The sequence below is a fragment of the Heterodontus francisci genome, chromosome 14 (genome assembly GCF_036365525.1).
Source record: "Heterodontus francisci isolate sHetFra1 chromosome 14, sHetFra1.hap1, whole genome shotgun sequence".
NCBI lineage: Eukaryota > Metazoa > Chordata > Chondrichthyes > Heterodontiformes > Heterodontidae > Heterodontus > Heterodontus francisci.
Window position 1 is genome coordinate 97,902,565 of NC_090384.1, and position 24,533 is coordinate 97,927,097.

Here is a 24,533-nt window from a genome sequence, read left to right on the forward strand (position 1 = left end):
CTTTCCTCCTAACACTGCAACTTTTTCTCCTTCAAGTATTTATCCAATTCCCTTTTGAAGGTTACTATTGAATCTGTATTCACCACTCTATCAGGAAGTGCATTCCAAATCTTAAACCCTCATTGCATAAAACCCTTTTTCTTCATGTTGCCTCTGGTTTAGTGCCAATCACCTTAAATCTGTGCCCTCTGGCTAGCGACCTTTCAACCATTGGAAATAGTTTCTCTTTACTTACTCCATCTAAACCATTCATTATTTTAAATACCTTTATCAAATCTCCTGAGCCTTCCCTGCTCTAAGGAGAACAAACTCAGCTTCTCGAGTCTCATCTCCAGGTAACTGTAATCCCTCGTCCCTGGAACCACTCTAATGACTCTCGTCTGTACCCCATCAAAGCCTTCACATCCTTCCTAAAGTGTGCTGCCTAGAATTGAACATAATACTTCAGCTGGGGTCAAACTGTACTCCTTGCCTCTATTTATAAAGCCCATTACAAATTACAAGTGTAAGTTCTTTCTATCTACCGAAGCTGTTCCAGGACCCAGTGGTCAATTACACATGGCTGAAGCTGACGTGCCCATGTCAGTGGGAAGCTTGCTCCTACCTGTCGACTTGTGCATTTCACTGCAGCGTGTTAGGCTGCATGCACGCAACACCATTGGTTACCACTCAATTATAGCATCATTGACAGGAATCTTGCTACTTTAACTTTGGGTTCACAGGTTTCCCAGGCTATGTGGAACTTGCCAGTGAAAACAAGATGAGAACACAGCAGCAATTGAGGGGACTGAAGCCATGATGGGGAAATATGCCAAAAAGTACTCTGACCTCACAGCAGCTTCTTTTTGGAAAGGGTTTGTTCCCAGTACTTTTTTGCCTCTGGATTCTTCCAGGGATCTGCTGGAGACATTTGCAGAATCTCTCACTCTCAGTTGGCAGCTCACAAATGCATAAGGCAGGTGACAGATGGCTTGTTTGCAGAGATGCCAATTACGTTAACTTTGCCTGTGATGATATCAGTCAGAATGAGCAGGCACTCAGGATTGCAGCTCTGGCTGGCTTCACACAGGTGCAGGGTGCCATTGACTGCACACACGAGGCAATTGAAGTAGCCCCCAGCTCACCCAGGAATATTCGGCAACTGCAACACGCAGCTGATGTGCAACCACAAATCGATCTTTATCCAGATGTGCACAATATTCTTGGGCAGATGCTGTGATGCTTTTGTCCCGCTGCCATCTTCCCTGATCTCTTCACACTTAGAAGTAATTACTGGCTGGCTTCTTGGAAAGAAGGGATTCTCACTTAAAATATCACTCAGGAACTGAGGGAATGAGACACAGGAGCGATACAACAAATGCCATATCGCCAGCAACGTGTCATCGAACAAAGCATCAGTATGCTGAAGATGCGCTTCAGGTGCCTGGGCAAATCTGGAGGCACCCTTTGGTACACACCAGACAAGGTCTCCAGAATATTTGTGGTGTGCTGCGCCCTGCACAACATTGCGTAGCACGAGGTTAGAACCTGCAGGAGGAATAAGGAACAGAGCACAGAGCCTCTCCAGAGGAAGAGGAGGAGTAGGAAGGAAGATGAGCAGGCAGAAGGTGATGAGGGCAATGCATCACCAAGGGTGCACATTGCTGCCCGGGATACCCTCATCAATGTGAAGTTCCCTTAGATTCCATCAATTAGTGCATCCAGCAACCAACCACATGCAAAAGACACCCTTTTCTGCTCCATCCCCAATGCCACTAACACAAAGCAGTCCTGCAAACAACAAACCACCCCTTTCACAGCTCCTCATTGGTCACTGGCAATGCCAGTCTTCCCATTCATTGTCAAACAGCTGAGAAGACCACTTGCCAACCAGCAACCAAGAATGGGCAAGACAGGAAAGTGGTGCGAAACAGTAATATTTATGTGTTTCAAATAAACAACAGAAAATTAACAATATAACACTGTATATAACACGCCCATGTGCATACTCTTGAGGCTAATTGGATGGGAACCCCGAAAGTAAAATGATAATGAGGTGGTTGAGTTAGAAATCTGCACAGAGGCGCTAGACTTATTTCTGGGTTTTTCATGCACTCTCAGCACCCGCCCAACTCCCAACGTGTCTGCAAAGTAAAATCTAGCCTTACATGTTTTTGAAGGCCATTTTATGTAACTGTATGATTGTAAATTCACTCTGTGACTGTATGATTTTAAGTCCATTTTCTGTAACTGTATGAGTGTAAATCTGTTCATTGTAACCCTGGGAAAGGATGTTTGGGATAGAAATGCAATACTGGACCAATGTGCCTCCTGGCTTGCTGTAGTCATGTGACCTCTACCATGAGGTACTTTGACTGGGGGCAGCCATTACAGTCAGTTTCAATAAAGACTCAGTATACACCAGACTTGTGTCCTGTGAGCTTGTAACAGGAACCAAGTTTCAAGTTGTATTTTGTGGTGAACCTATTACTGCATTGGCCAAGTTAGCAGTACAAGTTTGTGCACTTGAGTGGCTGGCCATTTGCCACACGTGCATGGTTGCCTAGAATTCAATATAATAATGTGCGTCTTAAAATATAGAGATCATTTCTTTTCTCCAAGGCTGCTATGAAAATTAAACAGAATTGACAAATAATTTACGAGTGAATGATCCTACAAGTGTCACACCTAAGAAGAGTTGTGAATGTAAATTGTTCCGCTCTGATGGAACGATGCCTTATGCCGGGTGGGGATTAACTTTATAGCCATAAATCAATAACAGCTAGAATCAAAATGTTACATTCTCTTCTGTTCTGTGAAGTTTAAATGTCAGTGAATTGCTGAACTACACCTGAGAGTTACACCCAGGCATGATAATTACAAAGGTTCAGGATTATGGCATTGAATGAATGCAGTGTGTGTGTGTGTGTGTGTGTGTGTGTTACCCCCTCAACTCTGCGTAAACCATTACTTTGATATTGCAACTCAGATAAAGACCACTGAGCTAATTGTATCTCTCCTTCAATGTCATTTTTTGGCAGTTTGATGAAAAATTCGTTTGCAAAGAAAAAAAAAACTTTTGGGAGTGCTTTGTAGAATTCCACTACCTTTAAGTCAAAAAAGTCAGGGTCATCTAAAGGAGTGAATATCCCTATAGGTAACATAAATAGAAAAAAAAATGAAAAATTAAGGCTAACCATGGAGGAGAACTCACAATATAAGAATATACCAAGCTGCCAAACTTCAGACATATTTCAACCTTTACTTTCAGGGAAAGTGTGTTTGTAATTTCCTGAATTTAACGCCCCATTTAGGTAAGCAACCCATAAATATGAGAATATGACAGATTGGAAAGGTCGTTCATTGTTTGATAATCCTTTTTTTTTTCAAGAAATACACAATCACATGTGTTATGACCCATCAAAAGCCATAACCGAAATATAAATCATGGATTAGGCTTTAAAATTACTCACTGTTTCTTCTGTCCAACCAGCTTTTATGGATCTTGCACTTAATAGTTGTGTGAGTTCCAAAGGAAAACACTAATATTTAAAACTACTTTGCAAGGACACCTGGATTGCTTCACATATCAGAGCATAGTCTTTTCACAGTCTGGCACTTGGGGCCAAATCCAGCTTAGATAACAGGGATGAGTCCAACTTATTTGGGAATTCTTAAGAACATAGGAACAGGAGGAGGTCATTTAATCCCTCCAGGCTGCTCCATCATTCAATCAGGTCATGGCTGACCTGTATCTTAACACCATCTACATGCCTTGGTTCCATATCCCTGAACACCCTTGTCTAACGAAAGAATCTATCAATCTCAGTTTTGACATTTTCAATAGACCCCCAGCCTCAATAGCTTTTCTGGGGGGGAGGGGTGGTGGTGGGGGAAGGCGGTGAGGGAGGAGGGGGTGGTTTGTGGAGAGAGTTCCAGATTTCTACTACACTTATGTGAAGAAGTGCTTCCTGACATCACCCCTGAATGGCCTAGCTCTAATTTTAAGGTGCTGCCCCTAGTTCAGGACTCTTTGACCAGTGGAAATAGTTTCTCTCTATCTATCCTATCAAATCCTTTAATCATCTTAAACACCTCAACTAGTTCACCCCGAAATCTTCTGTACTCAAGGGAATACACCAGTAAGCCTTATCTATGTGACAGTCTTACGAACATACAAATTAGGAGCAGGAGTAGGCCACTCGGCCCCTCGAGCCTGCTCCGCCATTCAATATGGTCACGGCTGAACTGATTACTCCACATTTCCACCTACCCCCGATAACCTTCCACCCCCTTGCTTATCAAGAATCTATCTACTTCTGCCTTAAAAATATTCAAAGACTCTGCTTCCACCACCTTTGAGGATGAGTTCCAAAGACTCACAACCCTCTGAGTGAAAAAATGGCTCCTCATCTCTGTCTTAAATGGGCGACCCCCTTATTTTTAAACAGTGACCCCGAGTTCTAGATTCTCCCACAAGGGGAAACATCCTTTCCACATCCACCCTGTCAAGACCCCTCAGGATCTTATATGTTTCAATCAAGTCACCTCTTACTCTTCTAAATTCCAGCGGATACAAGCCTAGCCTGTCCAATCTTTCCTCATAAAACAGCCCGCCCATTCCAGGTATTAGTCTAGTCAAATAAAAGCAAAATACTGCGGATGCTGGAAATCTGAAACAAAAACAAGAAATGCTGGATTCACTCAGCAGGTCTGGCAGCATCTGTGGAAAGAGAAGCAGAGTTAACGTTTCGGGTCAGTGACCCTTCTTCGGAACTGACAAATATTAGAAAAGTCACAGATTATAAACAAGTGAGGTGGGGGTTGGGCAAGAGATAACAAAGGAGAAGGTGCAGATTGGACCAGGCCACATAGCTGACCAAAAGGTCACGGAGCAAAGGCAAACAATATTTTAATGGTGTGTTGAAAGACAAAGCATTAGTACAGATTAGGTGTGAATATACTGAATAATGAACATCAGCAAGTGCAAACCTGAAGAAAAACAACCTGAAAAAAACAGTGGGTAAGCAAACTGAACAAACTAAGATGAAATGAAATAAATGCAAAAAAAGATTGTAAAAAATGTAAAAAGGAATGCAAAAAAAAAAAGGAAGAAAAAATAACTAAAAATGACTAAAAATGAAAGTAAAGTGGGGGGTTGTCATGCTCTGAAATTATTGAACTCAATGTTCAGTCCAGCAGGCTGTAGTGTGCCTAATCGGTAGATGAGATGCTGTTCCTCGAGCTTGCGTTGATGTTCACTGGAACACTGCAGCAATCCCAGGACAGAGATGTGAGCATGAGAGCAGGGGGGAGTGTTGAAATGGCAAGCAACCGGAAGCTCAGGGTCCTGCTTGCGGACTGAGCGGAGATGTTCCGCAAAGCGGTCACCCAGTCTGCGCTTGGTCTCCCCAATGTAGAGGAGACCACACTGTGAGCAGCGAATACAGTATACTACATTGAAAGAAGTACAAGTAAATCGCTGCTTCACCTGAAAGGAGTGTTTGGGGCCTGGGATAGTGAGGAGAGAGGAGGTAAATGGGCAGGTATTACACCTCCTGCGATTGCAAGGGAAGGTGCCCTGGGACGGGGACGAGGTGGTGGGGGTAATGGAGGAGTGGACCAGGGTGTCGCAGAGGGAATGATCCCTTCGGAATGCTGACAGGGGAAGGGAGGGGAAGATGCGACTGGTAGTGGCATCACGCTGGAGGTGGCGAAAATGGCGGAGGATGATCCTTTGGATATGGAGGCTGGTGGGATGAAAAGTGAGGACAAGGGGAACCCTGTCACGGTTCTGGGAGGGAGGGGAAGGGGTGAGGGTAGAGGTGCGGGGAATGGGTCGGACACGGTTGAGGGCCCTGTCAACCACAGTGGGGGGAAATCCTCGGTTGAGGAAAAAGGAGGTCATATCAGAAGCACCGTCATGGAAGGTAGCATCATCAGAGCAGATGCGTCGGAGACGGAGAAACTGGGAGAATGGAATGGAGTCCTTACAGGAGGTAGGGTGTGAAGAAGTGTAGTCGAGGTAGCTGTGGGAGTCAGTGGGCTTATAATGGATATTGGTAGACAACCTATCCCCAGAGATGGAGACAGAGAAGTCGAGGAAGGGAAGGGAAGTGTCAGAGATGGACCATGTAAAGGTGAGAGAAGGGTGGAAATTGGAAGCAAAGTTGATAAAGTTTTCTAGTTCGGGGCGGGAGCAGGAAACGGCACCGATACAGTCATCAATGTACCGGAAAAAGAGTTGGGGGAGGGGGCCTGAGTAGGACTGGAACAAAGAATGCTCGACATATCCCACAAAAAGACAGGCATAACTAGGACCCATGCGGGTACCCATAGCGACACCTTTTACTTGAAGGAAATGCATGGAGTTGAAGGAGAAGTTGTTCAATGTGAGAACAAGTTCAGCCAGGCGGAGGAGGGTGTTGGTGGATGGGGACTGGTTGGGCCTCTGTTCCAGGAAGAAGCGGAGAGCCCTCAAACCATCCTGGTGGGGGATGGAGGTGTAGAGCGATTGGACGTCCATAGTGAAGAGGAGGCGGTTGGGACCAGGAAACTGGAAATTGTCAAAATGACGTAGGGCGTCAGAAGAGTCACGGATGTAGGTGGGAAGAGACTGGACCAGCGGAGAAAAGATAGAGTCTAGATAGGAAGAAATAAGTTCAGTTGGGCAGGAGCAGGCTGACACAATGGGTCTGCCGGGACAGTCCCGTTTGTGGATTTTGGGAAGGAGGTAGAAGCGGGCTGTCCGGGGTTGCGGGACTATGAGGTTGGAAGCTGTAGAGGGAAGATCTCCAGAGGAGATGAGGTCAGTGACAGTCCTTTGGACGGTGGCTTGATGTTCGGTGGTGGGGTCATGGTCCAGAGGGAGGTAGGAAGAGGTGTCTGTGAGTTGGCGTTGAGCTTCTGCAAGGTAGAGGTCGGTACGCCATACAACAACAGCACCACCCTTGTCTGCAGGTTTGATGACCATGTCGGGGTTAGACCTGAGAGAACGGAGTGCCTCAAGTTCAGAGGGGGACAGGTTAGAGTGAGTGAGGGGGGCAGAGAAATTGAGACGACCAATGTCTCGCCGACAGTTTTCAATGAAGAGATCAAGAGCGGGTAAGAGGCCAGGGTGAGGGGTCCAGGTAGAGGGAGAATGCTGGAGGCGGGTGAATGGGTCTGCTGGTCGGGGGGAGGACTCCTGGTCGAAGAAGTGAGCCCGGAGGCGGAGGCGACGGAAGAAGAGCTCAATGTCATGCCGAGCGCGAAATTCATTGAGGTGGTCTAGTCTAGTCTAGTCTAATTGAGATTAGTCTAGTCACCCTTCTCCGAACTGCTTCCAACGCATTTACATCCTTCCTTAAATAAGGAGACCATTTCTGTACACAGTGGTCTCACCAATGCCCTGTGTGGCTGAAGCATAACCTCCCTACTTTTGTATTCAATTCCCCTCATGATAAACGATAACATTCTATTAGCTTGACAGACTTTGTAGTAGATGATAAGTTTGTCATTCTGTCTCACCTATGTGTTGGAACATCTGGTGTCATCAGTAGAAGAAAATCATTAGGATTTGGAATGCACTGCCTGATAGGGTGGTGGAAACAGGTTCATTAGTCGCTTTCGAAAGGAAATTGGAAAAATACCTGCAGGAGAAAAAAAATTGGAGGGATTTAGGGAAAGAGCCAGGAGTGGGACTAACTGGATTGCTCTTCAAAAGAACCGGAATGGACTTAAAGGGCTGAATGGCCTCCTTCTGTGCTGTGCTATTCTATTCTCCCATATGTGTTCACCGAAGAGAAGTGTGCAATGATTTGTTAGAATGCATAAGAATAGACCATGTGAAGGTAGCAAATGTAACCCCACTAGTTAAGAAAGGAGGGAGAGAGAAAACAGGGAACTACAGACCTGCTAGCCTGACATTAGTAGTAGGGAAAATGCTAGGATCTATTATAAAGGATGTGATAACTGGATACTTAGAAAATGATGGTAGGATTAGGCAGAGTCAACATGCATTTATGAAAGGGGAATCATGCTTGACAAACCTGTTGGAGTTTTTTGAGGATGTAACTAACAGAATAGATAAGGGGAAACCAGTGGATGTGGTATATTTGAATTTTTAGAAGGCTTTCGATAAGGTCCCAGACAAGGGGCTAGATTTTAAGTACCTGCCACCCCAATCTTGTGGAGGGGGCAGGCTACTATCCCCTACACTAATGATGAAAGTTTGACCCTGTTCCCCCCACCCTGGCACTAAAAATCTCATGTTCCCCCCTTCCCCACCACTGTGGCACCTGCTTTCCCCAGCCGGGAAAGTGAAGGCACGGGAGTGCTGGCTGCTGCTCTGAAGATTGCTGCCCGACCATTAGATCGCAGATAAGTGTGTTTAAATATATGCATTTAATTAATTACCATATAGTTGTTTGGTAGTACAGAACTTGAGTATTGCTGAAAATAGAGACATGTTGTCGAAGCTTTTTGTCTTGCACTTATCAGGACAATCCGCAAGAATACCAATGTAAGGGAAAGAAACAACTTTATACTGTGTGAGAAGAGAGTGCTGATTGATTGGCAAGTAAACTCTGATTGGTAGAGGCAGTGCCATGGAGAACGTATCAGTTTATGGTGACTGACAGTTAACTGTCAAGCTTTGTTTGAAATTTAAGTTTGTGCAATATACAGTGATTAGGGTAACCATTGTCATGCAGGATGCCTTTGATTCACCCTATCCTCGGAGTGCTAAGAATTAAGTTGACAACCAATTTAAGATTGTCAGTAGGGCTCGCAGTGTGTTGCATTTGCGTGTACTGAAAGCTACATATATTAATACACAGGGCCCCGTTCTTTGCAGACAGAAAGAATATGTCCACACATTGCGCCTGTTTCAGCTAAACAAAATAAGTGACAGCCATTCGCTGGTTCATTCCTCAGGGCAATGCCTTGACCAATCAGAGTCAAACTGTCTGGTTTAAATTTCAAGCAAAGTGTCAGGCTCGGCCCCCACCTGCCAAGAATGAGGCACATGAATTTTGTCATGAACATTGAATTTGAACTGTTACTGGAGTGAAGAAAGGACTCGTTATACAGACCAGCCGCGGCTGGAAAAGACATTTGCATATTAACAGACGGTGATTGGAAGGACAAAGCAGCCATTCCCTGACACATTCAACCCACAATGGATTTTTGATCACCAGACGTTAAAGGTGGTAGAGCTCGCATTCCAGGTTGACTGCTAAGATGGCTGAATACACAAACAGACATGGTCAAGCCAGCTAGTCATATGATTAACCTGCTGGCTCCTGGATTGAGAAGATCTCTCCTGGCTGGCTTGTCACAGCCTCTCCTGTCTGCCTGCTCCCATCTCTTTCTCACAAGCCACTGAATCCATTGAAGACACATGAACCCCCAAGAGAGAAAAGCCTCCGATAGTGAACAAGGTTTAAGAAGAATACTGGACCGCAATGAAATGCAAGATCTACCTACAGTGAGCTCGAAGAACTGTAACAACAACTCTTCAGATATTGCCTCAAACTTTTCCACTCTATTTTTCTTCTGCTCTTTTCTGTCTCTATTTGCATGTGTGTATTGCATATGCATGCTAGCATGGGTGTGTCGTGTATCTGTAGGTATTAACCGAATTAGAGTTTAAGTTTAAGTTTAATAAATTTCAACTTTTCTTCTTTAAACCTAAGAAAGCCTGTTTGTGCTGGTTTCTTTGTCTTTTAATTGGAGAGCGGTGACCAAGGATTCACCAAGGGGGAGCTAAAAACACAGTGTGTTTAAAAATAAAACCCTTTTACAATAAGACCAAGTGAAGGCTGAACGGGAACCCTAGGTACCTTTCTCACCTGGTCGTAACAGAAATTTGGGGGCTCGTCCACAGACAAATGAGAGAAATTGGAACTGGGAAGCCAAATTCATCCCAATCAAAAAAGAGCAAGATTTCAATACAGGTTTTCTTGTGGTTGTGTGTAATTGAATACTAACATGTCCACGACTGAAGCTAGTAACTCTCCAAGTCAGGGTGAAGTAACTTGGGATAAGTTAAAAGCACTGTCTATGGAGGAGTTGAGGAAAATGGCTGAGCAGTGTGGGATCACTGTACGTGGCAAGGCGAGGAAGTCTGAACTCCTAAGGTTAGTGGCCAACCATTTTTCCCTTGAATCTGAAGAAGCAGAAATGGTTAGAAGCAGACCCAGACAGGGTATTGTTAGCAAAAATACAACTGGAACAGAGGAAACTTGAATCTGAGGAGAGAGAGAAAGACAGGAGTGGGAAAGAGAAAGAATATTCCGGAAGGAGTGCAAAGAGAGAGAGTTGAGGCAGCTTGAGTAAACTAGAGGGCGACAGAGTAACCCCAGTGAAAGCATGGCCAAGATGGAGGAGCATAATTCAGATCTGGTAACAAAATTATTAAAACTAGCTCAACTAATTCCAATATTCAATGAGGAGGATGTACAAGAATTCTTTGTGTCCTTTGAGAAACTGGCAAGGCAGCTAAAATGGCCAGCTGAGGCCTGGCCTCTTTTACTTACAAAGCAAGCTAACTGGAAATACCCATGAGGTTTATTCTTTGTTGCCAGTTGAGAGTTCATCAAATTATGAAGTGACCAAAAATGCTATCCTCAGGGCATATGAATTAGTACCCGAAGCCTATTGCCAAAAGTTTAGAACCCTCAAGAAGCAAGCTAATCAAACTTATCTGGAGTTTGAAAGAAGTAAGAAGCTGGCTTTTGACCAGTGGCTGAGGGCTCTTAAAGTACAGCTCAGCTATGAGAATCTCAGAGACGTGATTCTGTTAGAGGAATTTAAACACTCTCTCCCACTCTCCATAAAGACCCAAGTAGAGGAGCAGCGGGTTCAGAGAGCCCAGCAAGTGGCCCTCCTGGCCGATGAGTTTGCTTTAATTTATAAGTCGGTTTCCCAGGGGAGAACCTTTCTTAGTCACCCCCACAAATCCGAAAGAGACAAAGGGTGGGAAGGTAATAGAACCCCAAGCAGTTCTGGGAGAAAAAGGAAAGCGGGAGACACAGGAGGTCCTCCTCTAGCCAAAAAGGAAGGTGCTGTGAGCAAGAGTGGGACCCGGAGACCTACATGCTTCCATTGTAATAAAACAGGGCATTTAAGAGATGACTGTTGGAAACTAAAGGGAAAACATGTAGGGTTAATCAGGGCACACCCGCTCAGTGAAAAAATGAACCTGATGGAAAGCACAGCAGAACAAGCTGTGGCTTTAACTGCAGTAAAAGTGAGACGCAGGAAGTGTACGGCTGCAAGTACAGGACACTTTCATAGGATTCCTGAGAGTTATCAAGGTTTTGCGTCTGAAGGGAAAGTAACCCCATAACCCTTGAGTGGGGCAAGTAAACCCATAGTAATTCACAGGGACACAGGGGCCACTAGATCCCTTTCACTGGGAAAAGGCTTGACCTTTCCCCCAGAGAGTGCAGTGAACACCAGAATGGTGGTGAATGGTATTGGAGGGCAGTGTACGCCTGTACCTTTACACTTGGAGTACGACCTAGTTTCGGGACCGGTGACTGTAGGGATTGTCCCTAGTTTGCCTGTGGGCGGGGTTGACCTGCTCCTAGGTAATGATCTGGTGGGGGTGAAGGTGGTAACCTCCCCAGTAGTGAAAGAAAGACCGCAGGAGATCAATGAGACAGGGCGGCGGCAGGAGATGGTCCCCTGCAGTTTCCCTGAATGTGTAGTAGATCAGGCCATGATCAAACCAGCTCCCCAGAGGAAACTGCATTAGCACTGCAGGCAGATGGCCATGAGGTCTGTCTGTGTGAGACTTTCTTTGGAAAGTTGGGAGACCCAGGGAATGAATTAAATGGCTTTTCCCTAGCTGAGGCTCAGCGAGCCGATCCAGTATTGCAAGAGTTAGCACAGGCTGCCCAGTCTGAAAGTGAAGCAGAGGGAGTCCCTGACTGCTACTGTTTAAAGAATGAGGTACTGATGAGGAAATGGAGTTCTCCTCACAAAACTGAGAGCAAGGAGTGGACAGTAGTTCACCAGTTAGTGGTGCCGCAGAGGTACCAGGGAGAAATATTGAAAAGGGCCCACGAGACTACAGTGGCTGTACATGCCGGTATACGAAAGACCAAAGCCCGCATAAGACAGCAGTTTGACTGGCCAAAACTCCACAAAGATGGTGGAGTACTGCAGGAGTTGCCACATGTGCCAGGTTGAGGGGAAACCCAACCGACAGTGAAACCTGCACCCCTAAGTCCTGTACCGGTGTTAGGAGGATGCCCCAGCAGAGGGCTAGTGAACTGTAAGGGACACCCACTGAGAACAAAAGGGGGCAGGCAGGCACAAGGCTGGCAAAAGTTTAGAAAGAGAAGGGGGAAAGGTGACCAAGGGGGCAGGTTAAAGGAAGTCCGGGAGGAATCCTGGGTGAAAGCCCCTACTGTCCTGTTAGCCAACCCCGAAAAATATGAAAAGTTAGACCCCACATCCTCCTACGTAAAGGCAGACTCTAGAAGCACCCCACCAGAGTTGCAATAGCATTTACAGGAACCTGCAGAGACAAAGAAAGACCTTTAGGGGGCACAGAAACCGTGAGGTTGATGCCTCACCTAGTCAATGTGCCACAGGGGAGTGCAGTAGAGTCTGCACAAATACCTGCAGCTGGGAGTGTCCTCTGGGACAAATGGGAGATTAGCAAAGAATCCTTCCCCACAGTCAGAAAAATGAAAACCACCCATCCCCCAAAGTCAAAGGGCTGAATTTTATGCCATCCCAGCGGGTCAGATGGTGGGGATGGCGTAAAATTGAGCGGTAGCGTCTGGGAGGCCTACCCGCCCCACTCCTGCCTCCAGTCAACTTTATGGCGGTCGGGTGGGGGGGTGGGTGGCAACGGCCCGCCCGCCCAAAGCCAATCAAGGGCCTTAAGTGGCCACTTAACGGCCATTTAAGGGCCCTCGCCCACCTCCACGGGTATTTTACCTGTGGCAAGTGGGCGTGCTGGGGACATGAAAGGCTGCCGAGTTATAGCTGCTGGCCTTTCCGCGTCCCGGGGGAGGGGGGCGGGGGCCATGGCAGTTGGGTACAGGGTGCCCGATTGAGGGCTGCCCCCGCCTCCCAACCCACCCCGGGAGCCAAGACACCTCCCTCCCCCCAAAAGACCACTCCAGCCTCACCAGGGAGAGACCGATCCCCCGGTGAGGCAAGCCCAACTTACCACATCTCCAGGCTCCATGGAATGGGCTGGGCTGCAGTCCCAGCAGTGGCCACCGCTCCCGGTGGTGCTGATTGGCCAGCAGCTCACTGAGGCGGGACTTCCTCCCTCAAGTAGGTGGAAGTCCCACCTTGGGACAATTAAAGCCCGGGGATCCGTAAAATACAGGCTAGGCGGAAGCGGGTTCGCCACCAACTTTTACGTTGGTGGCGAATTCCCATCTGCCTAAGGTAAAATCCAGCCCAAAAGCCTTTGCATGACGCAGCAAAGCACTGAAAGAGAGTTCAGGATAGACCCGCCCACTACGAACTCTCCTGAAAATAAAATTATCTCAGCAGGAGCAAAGACCCTAGGCAGTCATGGAAATGGGCAAACAGAAGAGAAACTTCCCCAAAAAAGAACAACATGTTTATTGGGATGCCAAAAACGGGGCAATTTTAATAAATTTTAGGATTTGTGAATGAATGAGAGAAATGCACGCTTTTTTTCCATATCTTGTATTTTTCTCTTGACCCTTTTAATGAAATGCACTTTTCTCAAATCGCATTTCATTCCATTGGGTGTGGAGGTGTCAGACTCAGTCCCCACCTGCCAAGAATAAGGCACATGAATTTTGTCATGAACATTGATTTTGAACTGTTACTGGAGTGAAGAAAGGACTTATTAAACAGATCAGCTGCGGCTGAAAATACATTTGCATATTAACAGACAGTGTTTGGAAGGACAAAGGACCATTCCCTGACACATTTAACCCACAATAGACTTTTGATCACCAGACATTGAAGGTGGGGGAGCTCACATTCCAGGTTGACTGCTAAGATGGCCGAATACACAAACGGACATGGTCAAACCAACTAGTCACGTGACTAACCTGCTGGGCAACCTGAGTTTTTTGAATTTGTACAAACAGTTTGGAAAAAAAGTAGAATTCTCCTGGGCTGAGAAGATCTCTCCTGGCTGGCTCGCCACAGCCTCTCCTGTCTGCCTGCTCCCATCTCTTTCTCACCAGCCTCTGAATCCATTGAAGGCACATGAACCCCAAGAGAGAAAACTCTCCTACAGCAAACTAGGTTTAAGAAGAATACTGGGCCCCAACGAAAAGCAAGATCTACCTACAATCAAGGACACTACAGTGAGCTCGAAGAACTGTAACAACAACTCTTCAGATATGCTGACGTGGGCACGTTGTGTATCTGTAGGCATCAACTGAATTAGAGTTTAAGTTGTATAAATTTCAACTTTTCTTCTTTAAACCTAAGAAAGCCTGTTTGTGCTGGTTTCTTTGCCTTATAATTGGAGAGCGGTGAACAAGGATTCACCAAAGGAGCTAAAAACAGTGTGTTTAAAAATTAAACCCTTTTGCAATACGACCAGGTGAAGGCTGAGAGGGACCCCTCACCACCTTTCTCACCTGGTCGTAACAAAAGCTTGACAATTAACTGTCAGTCACCGTACTCTGGTGCATTCTCCATGGCAACGCCTCTATCAGAGTTCATTTGCCAACCAATCAGCGCTCTTTTCTCATACAGTGTAAAGTTTTGCTTTTCCTTACACTGGTATTCTTGCAGATTGTCCTGATGACTGCAAGATGAAAAGCTTCGATAATAGTCTCCTATTTTCTGCAATAATTACCATATGTTAATCCAGGTCCTGTCATCCAGCGATTGCGGTGGGGGGCGGGGGGAGGGGTGGCGGAGGGCCGCCACCGAGCCTCGCTGCCACCGGGAAGATCGGGCCTGGCCCTCCCAGTGTCGGGCTACATGGCGGGCTGCTGCCGGCACAATCTTCCAGCCTCGGACACCCCCTACCACGGAACATCGGGGTCCCTGCAAAATCTATCCCAAGAGGTTAGTAAGCAAAATTAGAGCACATGGGATTGGGGATAATACACTGACATGGAATTAGAATTGGTTAATGGACATAAAACAGAGAATAGGAATAAATGGATCAATTTCAGGTTGGCAGGCTGTGACTATTGGGGTACTGCAAGGATAAGTGCTTGGGCTCCAGTTATTCACAAATGGCCCCAGCTATTCACAATATGATTTAGATGTGGGGACCAAATATAATATTTCCAAGTTTGCTGATGACACAAAACTGGGTGGGAATGCGAGTTGTGAGGAGGATTCAAAGAAGCTTCAAGGGGATTTAGACAGGCTAAGTGAATGGGCAGGAACATGACAGATGGAATATAATGCGGAAAATTTGAAGGTATCCACTTTAGAAGGAAAAACAAAAATGCAGATTATTTCTTAAATGGGGAGAGATTGGGAAGGGTTGACGTCCAAAGGGACCTGGGTGTCCTTGTTCATAAGTTAACATGCAGGTGCAGCAAGCAATTAAGAAGGAAAATGGTACGTTGGTCTTTGTTGTAAGAGGATTTGAGTACAGGAGTAAAGAAGTTTTGCTGCAATTGTATAGAGCCTTGGTGAGACCACACCTGGAGTATTGTGTACAGCTTTGGTCTCCTTATCTAAGGAAGGATATACTTGCCATAGAGGGAGTGCAATGAAGGTTCACCAGACTGATTCCTGGGATGGTGGGATTGTCCTATGAGGAGAGATTGAGGAGACTGGGCCAGTATTCTCAAAGGTTTAGAAGAATGAGAGGTGATCTCATTTAAACATACAAAATTCTTACAGTGCTCGACAGGGTAGATGCAGGAAGGATGTTTCCTCTAGCTCGGGGGTTTGGAACCAGGAGATACCGTCTCAGATTAAGAGGTAGGCCATTTAGGACTGAGATGAGGAGGAATTTCTTCACTCAGAGAGTGGTGAATCTTTGGAATTCTCTACCCCTGAGGACTGTGGAGGCTCAGTCATTGAGTACGTTCAAGACAGAGATCGATAGATTTCTAGATATTAAAGATATCAAGGAATATGGGGATAGTGTGGGAAAATGGCGTTGAGGTAGAAGATCAGCCATGATCTAGTTGAATGGTGGAGCAGGCTCGAGGGGCTGAATGGTCTACTCCTGCTCCTATTTCCTATGTTCCTATGACGCACTGAGAAGATTATTTAGAGAAGACAGTTTGAAGTTGTTTCTCCCACACCCCATCCCAAGATCAATATCAGGTTTTTTTCCTGCGTAAGGATTGGGGGATTCCTCTTTGGCTATTATTGTGGGGTTTTCTTTTGAGGTTAGGATGGCAATAATTTATTTGGTAAGTTTGTCATTCTGTCTCACTTATGTGTTGAAGGTTTGGTGTTGCTAACGAGAAGAAAAGTAGCCAATCTCTATTATTGCTCTGCACTGTCTTCAGTACAGAGTGCATTGGCCACCTGGATCCTTCCATTGTGGTTCAGATCACAGAATTAGTGCTGTAACCCTCACTGTTAATCCTATCCTTACATTGCAACTAAAACATCTCTGGTATCACAATTCTAAATTCTTCATGTTCCCAACCCCGCATCTGGCTTCCCTTATCTTATCATCGAGCTTTGATTCCACCCCTCTATTCTCCTGTGAGTCAAAAGTATGTTAAGCTGTAGTTTGAATAAATCTACAGTTCTTTTTTCTTTTTTTTGCATTCCCTGCACAGTGTGGCTGTTTATTCTATATAATCAGCATTCCTCTGTGAGAAGTCTTGGCTGAACTCCTCAATTGCTTGAGCTTTCCAAACTTCTAGATTTTGGGCGAAGTGCACTTTTTTATTTGCAGTGACGTAGGATTAACAATTAGTGCATGGCTTTACATTGCTGCATTGAACACGTGAGTCTTGATCCGTGTTCTGTTCGCTAGGGACATATATGTACTTACCTGTCAAATGCAGACAGAGTGAAAAGGAGATATTATTAATACTCAGTTAATACTGGACAGCCTTGCCAGTGATGCCCACATCCCAAACATGATTAAAAAATAGATTGCTTTCATTGAGATTCCTTGGATAATTACATCCCTCCTCTAATTTCATCTTCACTTGGGATGAAGACAATTGATGTGAGACTAGCAAAGCAACTGGAAATGGCATAATTTTCTACTCTACCATTTACTGTGAGGGAGATCTATGGATATAACTGGGGAAATTTGAAAGACATGGTGCTAGACACCATTAGACAAGGTTAGGTTAATGAGGAGAGAGGTAGAAAATCCATTTGGCCAGTTATGGAAATAAGGAAGTTTAGGGAAAGATTTGTGAGATCTGGGAAAGGTAGAGCATGAGCAAGAATATGGGATTTTCTTTGAGGGAATGGGGAAAATTTGTTACAACATAAAGGCAGTAAAAAAGATCAACCATTTTCTACAATTCTTCACGTTCTGGAGTTGGACGTTCACTCTATTCAGGTTTTCTGGGATGGCTAGATTTTTTCCTGATCCTGGCACCCAGAATGCAAAAACAGCACGCCTCAAGAAATAGCTACTGAACCTTTAAAATGTGATAATAAAAAAAAGACAGGAATTGCTGGAAATACTCAGCAGGTCTAGCAGCATCTGTGGAGAGAGAAACTGAGTTAACTTTTCAGGTCAGTGATGTTTCGTACCTTTCATACCTGAAAATCGTACCTTTATCCTTGCTTCAGTTAGCTTTTCCATTCAACAACAATAGCAACTTGAATTTATCCAGCGCCTTTAATGTAGTAAAATGTCCCAAGGCGCTTCGCAGGAGCATTGATAAACAAAATTGGACACCAATCCACATGAATAGATACAAGTACAGGTGATTACAAGCTTGGCCAATCAAGTAGGTTTTACGGAGGAGACAGTGATAGAGTGGCTGAGTGGTTTAGGGTGGGAATTCCAGAGCTTATTAAAATTGGGGATGCTTAAGAGACCAGAATTGGAGGAGTGCAGGGATCTTGGAGGGTTGTAGGGTTAAAGGAGAATGCAGAGATAGGAGGGCAAAGCCATGGAAGGATTTGAACACAAGGATGAGAATTCATTTACTATAAAGCAACTTTACGTGACCAACTTATAATCTTCTTAGTAAGCTGTTGTTTAGTAAAACTTTAGTAAAGTTCAAAGAAGAACAATGGGCTAGAATGGCTCAGTAGAGTGCTGCATTGGTACATGAATGTCCCAAATTGTGGAGATGGTCGGAACATATTCTCTCATCTGTGTTTAAGTAGATGAGGGAGAAACTGAGGAGATGCCAGAAGCACTTTGTTGCTTTTGTGTACCTGTGGACAGTGGTCTAAGGATGTATTGCCTTCCTGTGTACTGTGGCCAATTTCTGCATTGTAGGAACAGAGGAACATGGGAACAGGAGCCATTTAACCCCTCAAGCCTGTCCTGCCATTAGGTCATAGCTGATCTACATCTTAACTCCATCTACCTGCCTTGGTTTCATAGCCCTTAATACCCTTGCTGAACAAAATTGAGAGTCAGGGTGTGACGGATGAGAACTGTCACATTTCATAACCATAAGAATCTCTACATATTGAATTTTTAAATTAAGGTTTATTAAGGATCCATAGCTTGCAGAAGAAGGCACAACGCCACTATCTTCTCAAGGGCAACTAGGCTTGGGCAATAAATGCCCAGCAATGCCTAAATCAGACCATTTTTGAAGAAGTACAGTAACTGTTTCGAAATTGCCTTCTACCACAGCTTCTGTGGCAGCGGTCTCTATTTCTCTTATGGAAAAGCTGTAAAGTTAATAGTATCAGTTCCGATGAAAGATCCAGTGGGGGGAGTAAGGAGGAATGTAGTAGTGATAGGAGACAGTACAGTCAGGGGGAATAGATACTGTTCTCTGTAGCCAGACCGGGAGCTCCGACAGCTGCGTTACCTGCCAGGGTTAAGGACATCTGCTAGAGGCTGGAGAGGAACCTGGAGTAGGAGGGCGAGCTTCCAGTTGTTGTGGTCCATGTGAGAACTAATGACGTAGGTAGATCCAGAAATGATGTTCTGCTTAGAGAATTTGAGGAGTTAGGGTCCAAACTAAAACGCAGAACATCAAAGGTAATCATCTCCAGATTGTTACCTGAGCCACATGCAAATTGGCACAGGGTCAGTGGTGTGGGAAGAAGATGTTTCGATTCTTGGGGCACTGGCATCAGTACTCAAGGAAGAGGGAGCTTTCCCGTTGGGATGGGCTTCACTTGAACCGGGCTGGAACCAGTGTCCTGGCCAATCGCTGTGGACAGGGCTTTAAACTAATGGGGGACAGGGGGGCGGTGTGGTTTGGGTAAAGGGAAATTTAGAAATCCAAAGAGAGAGGTCAGGGCATCAGAGCAGAATGGTGATGTGGGTAACTCCCAACAGAATGGGACAGGAAGGGACAGAGAGTTTAACAAAAATTGCACATTGGCAAATAAGGTCATTGCAGGGAATAGAGATGACAAAATGAAATTGAAGTTCCTTTATCTGAATGCACAAAGCATCTGTAATAAGACAGATGAACTAGTGGCACAAACAGAGGTAAATGATCAAGATCTAATTGCCATTACCGAGACATAGTTACAGGGAGATCAAGGTATGAAATAAATATTCCAGGGTACACAATATTTCGGACAGACAGACATAATGGCAAAGGAGGAGGGGTAGCCCTGATGGTAAAGGATGACATAAGGACATTAATAAGAAGGGATCTGGCCTCAGAAGACCATGAAGTAGAATCAGTTTGGGTAGAAATTAGGAACAGCAGGAGTCAGAAAACACAGGTGGGAGTAATTTACAGGCCCCCGAACAGTAGTTATATTATTGAACAGAACATTAAACGGGAAATTATTGGAGCATGTAAAAAAGATAATATGTATTAATTGTAGGAGACTTTAATCTGCAAATAGACTGAGACAATCAAATTCGCAACAGTAGTCTAGAAGATGAATTTGTAGAATGCTTTCATGACAGTTTCTTAAAGCAATACATTGTAGAACCAACTAGGGATAAAGCTATCTATTGTGTAATGAAGCAGGGTTAATAAGCAATGTCATAGTAAAAGATCCACTGGGAAATAATGATCATAATACCACTGAATTTCATGTTAAGTTTGAAAGTGACATATTTCAATCACAAACAAGAATCTTAAACTTAAACAAAGCCAATTACGAAGGTATGAGGGGAGAACTGGCTAAGGTTAATTGAGTAAATAGACTGGAAGGTATGGCGGTAAATGAACAGTGGGAAACATTTAAAGAAACAATTCAAAGGGTTCAACAAAAATACATTCCGTTCAAAAACAAAAACCCGTCCAGAAAGATCCATCCGTGGCTCACTCAGGAAGCTAAAGAGAGTATTAGTCTAAAAGAGGCTTGCAATGTTGCAAAAAATAGTAACAAGTCTGAGGATTGGGAGTATTTTAGAAACCAGCAAAGGGCCATCAAAAAGTTGATAAAAAGGGAAAAAATAGAATATGGGAGTAAACCAGCAAGCAATATAAAAACAGATTGTAAGAGCTTTTATAAGTACTTAACAATGAAGAGAGGAGCTAAAGTAGACATTGGTCCCTTCGAGGCAGAGACAGGAGCAATCATCATGGGGAATGAGGAAATGGCAGAGGCATTGAACAAATATTTTGTGTCTGTCTTCACAGTCGAAGACACAAGTTCCATACCAGAAATAGGCAGTAACTTAGGGGCTAAAAAGAATGAGGAAATTAAGGATATTGATATCAGCCAAGAAAAAGTATTGGAGAAACCTGAGGGACTAAAATCTGACAAGTCCCCGGGACCAGATGGCCTGCACCCTAGGGTTCTAAAAGAGATAGCTGCAGAGATAGTGGATGCGCTGGCTATGACTTTCCAGAATTCCTCAGATTCAGGAATGGTCCCGTCAGATTGGAAGTTGGCAAATGTTACACTGCTTTTCAAGAAAGGAGGTATGGCGAAAATGGGGTACTCCAGGCCAGTTAGCCTAATATCAGTCATTGGGAAGATGCTGTAAACTATTATTAAAGAAGCCTTAACATTGCACTTGGAAAAGCATAGTATGATTAGAACAAGTCAGCATGGTTTTACTAAAGGGAGATCCTGTTTGACAAATTTATTAGAGTTTTCTGAGGATGTAACTTGTAGGGTAGATAAAGGGGAACCAGTAGATGTAGTATACCTGGATTTTCAAAAGGCATTCAATAAGTTGCCATATAAAAGATTAATAGGCAAGATAAGGACTCATGGTGTTGGGGGTAAGATATCAGCGTGAATAGAGGATTAGTTTACAGTCAGTAAGCAGAGAATGAGCATAAATGGGGCCATTTTCAAGTTGTCAGTGAATGGTGGGGTGCCGCAAGGATCAGTGCTGGGGCCTCAGCTATTTACACTCTATATTAATGGCTTGGATGAAGAGACAGAGAATAATGTATCTAAGTTTGCTGGTGATACAAAGCTTGGTGGAAAGGTCAGCTGCGGGGAGGATGTAGAGAGGCTGCAAAGAGATATGTTAAGTGAGTGCGCAACAAGATGGCAAATGGAGTATAATGTAGGGAAGTGTGAAGTTGTTCACTTTGGTCGTAAAAATAGAAAAGCAGAATATTTTTCAAAAGGTGTGAAACTGACAAGTGTTGATGTTCAGAGAGACTTGGGGATACTTGTACAAGGAATGCATAAAGTTAACTTGCAGGTGCAGCAGGCTATTAGGAAAGCAAATGGCATGTTGGCCTATATCGCAAGGGGATTGGAGTACAGGAATAAAGAAATCATACTAAAATTGTACAGGGCTTTGGTGAGACCACATCTGGAATATTGTGTGCAGTTTTGGTCTCCACATTTAAGAAAGAATATACTTGCACTGATAGTGCAGTGAAGATTTACTAAATTGGTCCTGGAATGAGGGGGTTGTCATATGATGAGAGGCTGAGTAAATTGGGCCTATATTCTCTGGTGTCAAGAAGAATGAAAGGTGATCTAATTGAGACATACAAGATTCTGAAAGGACTTGATAGGATAGAAGCTGAGAGATTGTTTCCACTGGTCAGGGAATCTAGAACATGGGGATCAGTCTCAGGATAAGGGGTCAATCATTCAGGACTGAGATGAGGAGAAATTACTTCACTCAAAGGGTTGTGAATCTTTGGAATTCTCTACCCCAGAGGGTTGTGGATGCTTCATCATTGGACACACTTAAGGCGGGGATCGATAGATGTTTGGTCTCGCAGGGAATCAAGGGATATGGATCAGCCAAGATCAGCCATGATCATATTGAATGGTGAAGCAGGCTCAATGGGCAATATGGCCTACTTCTGCTCCTATTTCTCCTGCTCTTGTGTCATCGACCCAAAACAGTAACTCCATAGATGCTATCTGAGCCACTAAGCATTTCCAGCATTTTCTGTTTCCATTTCAGAATTCCAGCATCTCAAGTACTTTGCTTTTGGTTTGCATTTTGGTTGTCTAGGTTAGGACTCATAGGCATAGAGTCATATACAGCAAAGAAGGAGGCCATTCAGCTCATCGAGTCCATGTCAGCTCTCCAAAGATCTACCTTCTCTCACCTTTACATGGTGCATCTCTGACACTTCCCTTCCCTTCCTCGACTTCTCTGTCTCCATCTCTGGGGATAGGCTGTCTACTAATATCCATTATAAGCCCACCGACTCTCACAGCTACCTCGACTACACATCTTCACACCCTGCCTCCTTTAAGGACTCCATTCCATTCTCCCAGTTTCTCCGTCTCCGTCGCATCTGTTCTGATGATGCGACCTTCCACGACAGCGCTTCTGATATGTCTTCCTTTTTCCTCAACTGAGGATTCCCCCCCACTGTGGTTGACAGGGCCCTCAACCGTGTCCGGCCCATTTCCCGCACCTCTACCCTCACCCCTTCCCCTCCCTCCCAGAACCGCAACAGGGTTCCCCTTGATCTCACTTTCCACCCCATCAGCCTCCATATCCAAAGGATCATCCTCCGCCATTTCCGCCATCTCCAGCATGATGCCACTACCAAACGCATCTTCCCCTCCCTTCCCCTGTCAACATTCCGAAAGGATCATTCCCTCCATGACACCCTGGTCCGCTCCTCCATTACCTCCATCACCTCACCCCCTTCCCACGGCACCTTCCCCTGCAATCGCAGGAGGTGTAATACCTGCCCATTAACCTCCTTTCTCCTCACTATCCCAAGCCCCAAACACTCCTTTCAGGTGAAGCAGCGATTTACTTGTACTTCTTTCAATGTAGTATATTGTATTCACTGCTCACAATGTGGTCTCCTCTACATTGGAGAGACCAAATGCAGACTGGGTGACCGCTTTCCAGAACACCTCTGCTCAGTCTGAAAGCAAGACCCCGAGCTTCCGGTTGCTTGTGATTTCAACACTCCCCCCTGCTCTCATGCTCACATCTCGGTCCTGGGATTGCTGCAGTGTTCCAGTGAACATCAACGTAAGCTCGAGGAACAGCATCTCATTTACTGATTAGGTACACTACAGCCTGGCGGACTGAACATTGAGTTCAATAATTTCAGAGCATGACGGGCCCCACATTTTACTTTTATTTTTAGTTATTTTTTCTTTTTTATATATTTTTTGTGTTTATTTTATTTTATTTCATCTTAGTTTGTTCAGTTTGCTTACCCACTGTTTTTTCTCATGTTTGTACTTGCTGCTGTTCAATCTTCAGTCCGTTAATACCCTATCTGTACTAATGCTTTGTCTTTCAACACACCGTCAACATATTGTTTGCCTTTGCTCCATGGCCTTCTGGTCAGCTATTCTGTGACCTTGTCCTATCTACACCTTCTCCTTTGTTATCTCTTGCCCCACCCCCGCTTTACTTGCTTGTAACCTTTCACATTTCTAATATTTGCTAGTTCTGAAGAAGGGTCACTGACCCGAAACATTAACTCTGCTTCTCTCTCTACAGATGCTGCCAGACCTGCTGAGTATTTCCAGCATTTCTTATTTTTATTTACTCCAAGGAGCTATGCAGTCAGTCCCACTCCCCGACTCAATCCCCGTAGCCCTGCAAGTCTATTTCTCTCAGGTGGCCATCCAACTTCCTCTTGAAGTCCTGGATCGTCTCCGCTTCCACCACACTTGTGGGCAGCGAGTTCCAGGTCATTACCACCCGTTGCGTAAAGAAGTGCTTCCTCGTATTCCCTCTGTATCTTTTGCCCAAAACTTTCAATCTGTGTCCCCGAGTCCTTGTACCATTTGCAAGTGGGAACAGTTTTTCCTTGTCTGACTTACCTAAGCCTGTCATAATCTTGTACACTTTGTTACGACCACGGTGGGAGTAATGCACTATTAATTCAGTCCCACTTCTCCACAGATCACAGCATATCAACAAAGTTTCTCACCTACTGGAGAATAGCCAAATTAGACACTCTATGTGTCCCCAGAATAAAGCACAAACTAGATTTCTTTAAAGAACAACATTAACTATTTATTAGAAAAGAAATAATAGTCTTAAACAATAATGAGATAAATCTATTGTTACGGCCAAGGCGGGAGTAATGCACTGTTAACTCAGTCCCACCACTCCAAAGGTCACAACATAATAGTAA

At 44.7% G+C, this 24,533-nt stretch overlaps 1 long non-coding RNA gene across 3 annotated transcripts in view; it reads right to left on the minus strand.

Annotated features, from left to right (window-relative positions):
- Positions 1-24,533, minus strand: part of LOC137377348 (uncharacterized) — a 188,894-nt gene that overhangs the window by 94,707 nt on the left and 69,654 nt on the right. The window contains exon 3 of one of the 3 annotated variants that reach the window (XR_010976400.1): positions 7,516-7,610. The exons of the other annotated variants lie outside the window; for them this stretch is intronic. This is a non-coding gene — a long non-coding RNA (uncharacterized lncRNA). Of the gene's footprint in view, positions 1-7,515; positions 7,611-24,533 lie in introns of those variants that run through there. 3 annotated transcript variants of the gene reach the window in all.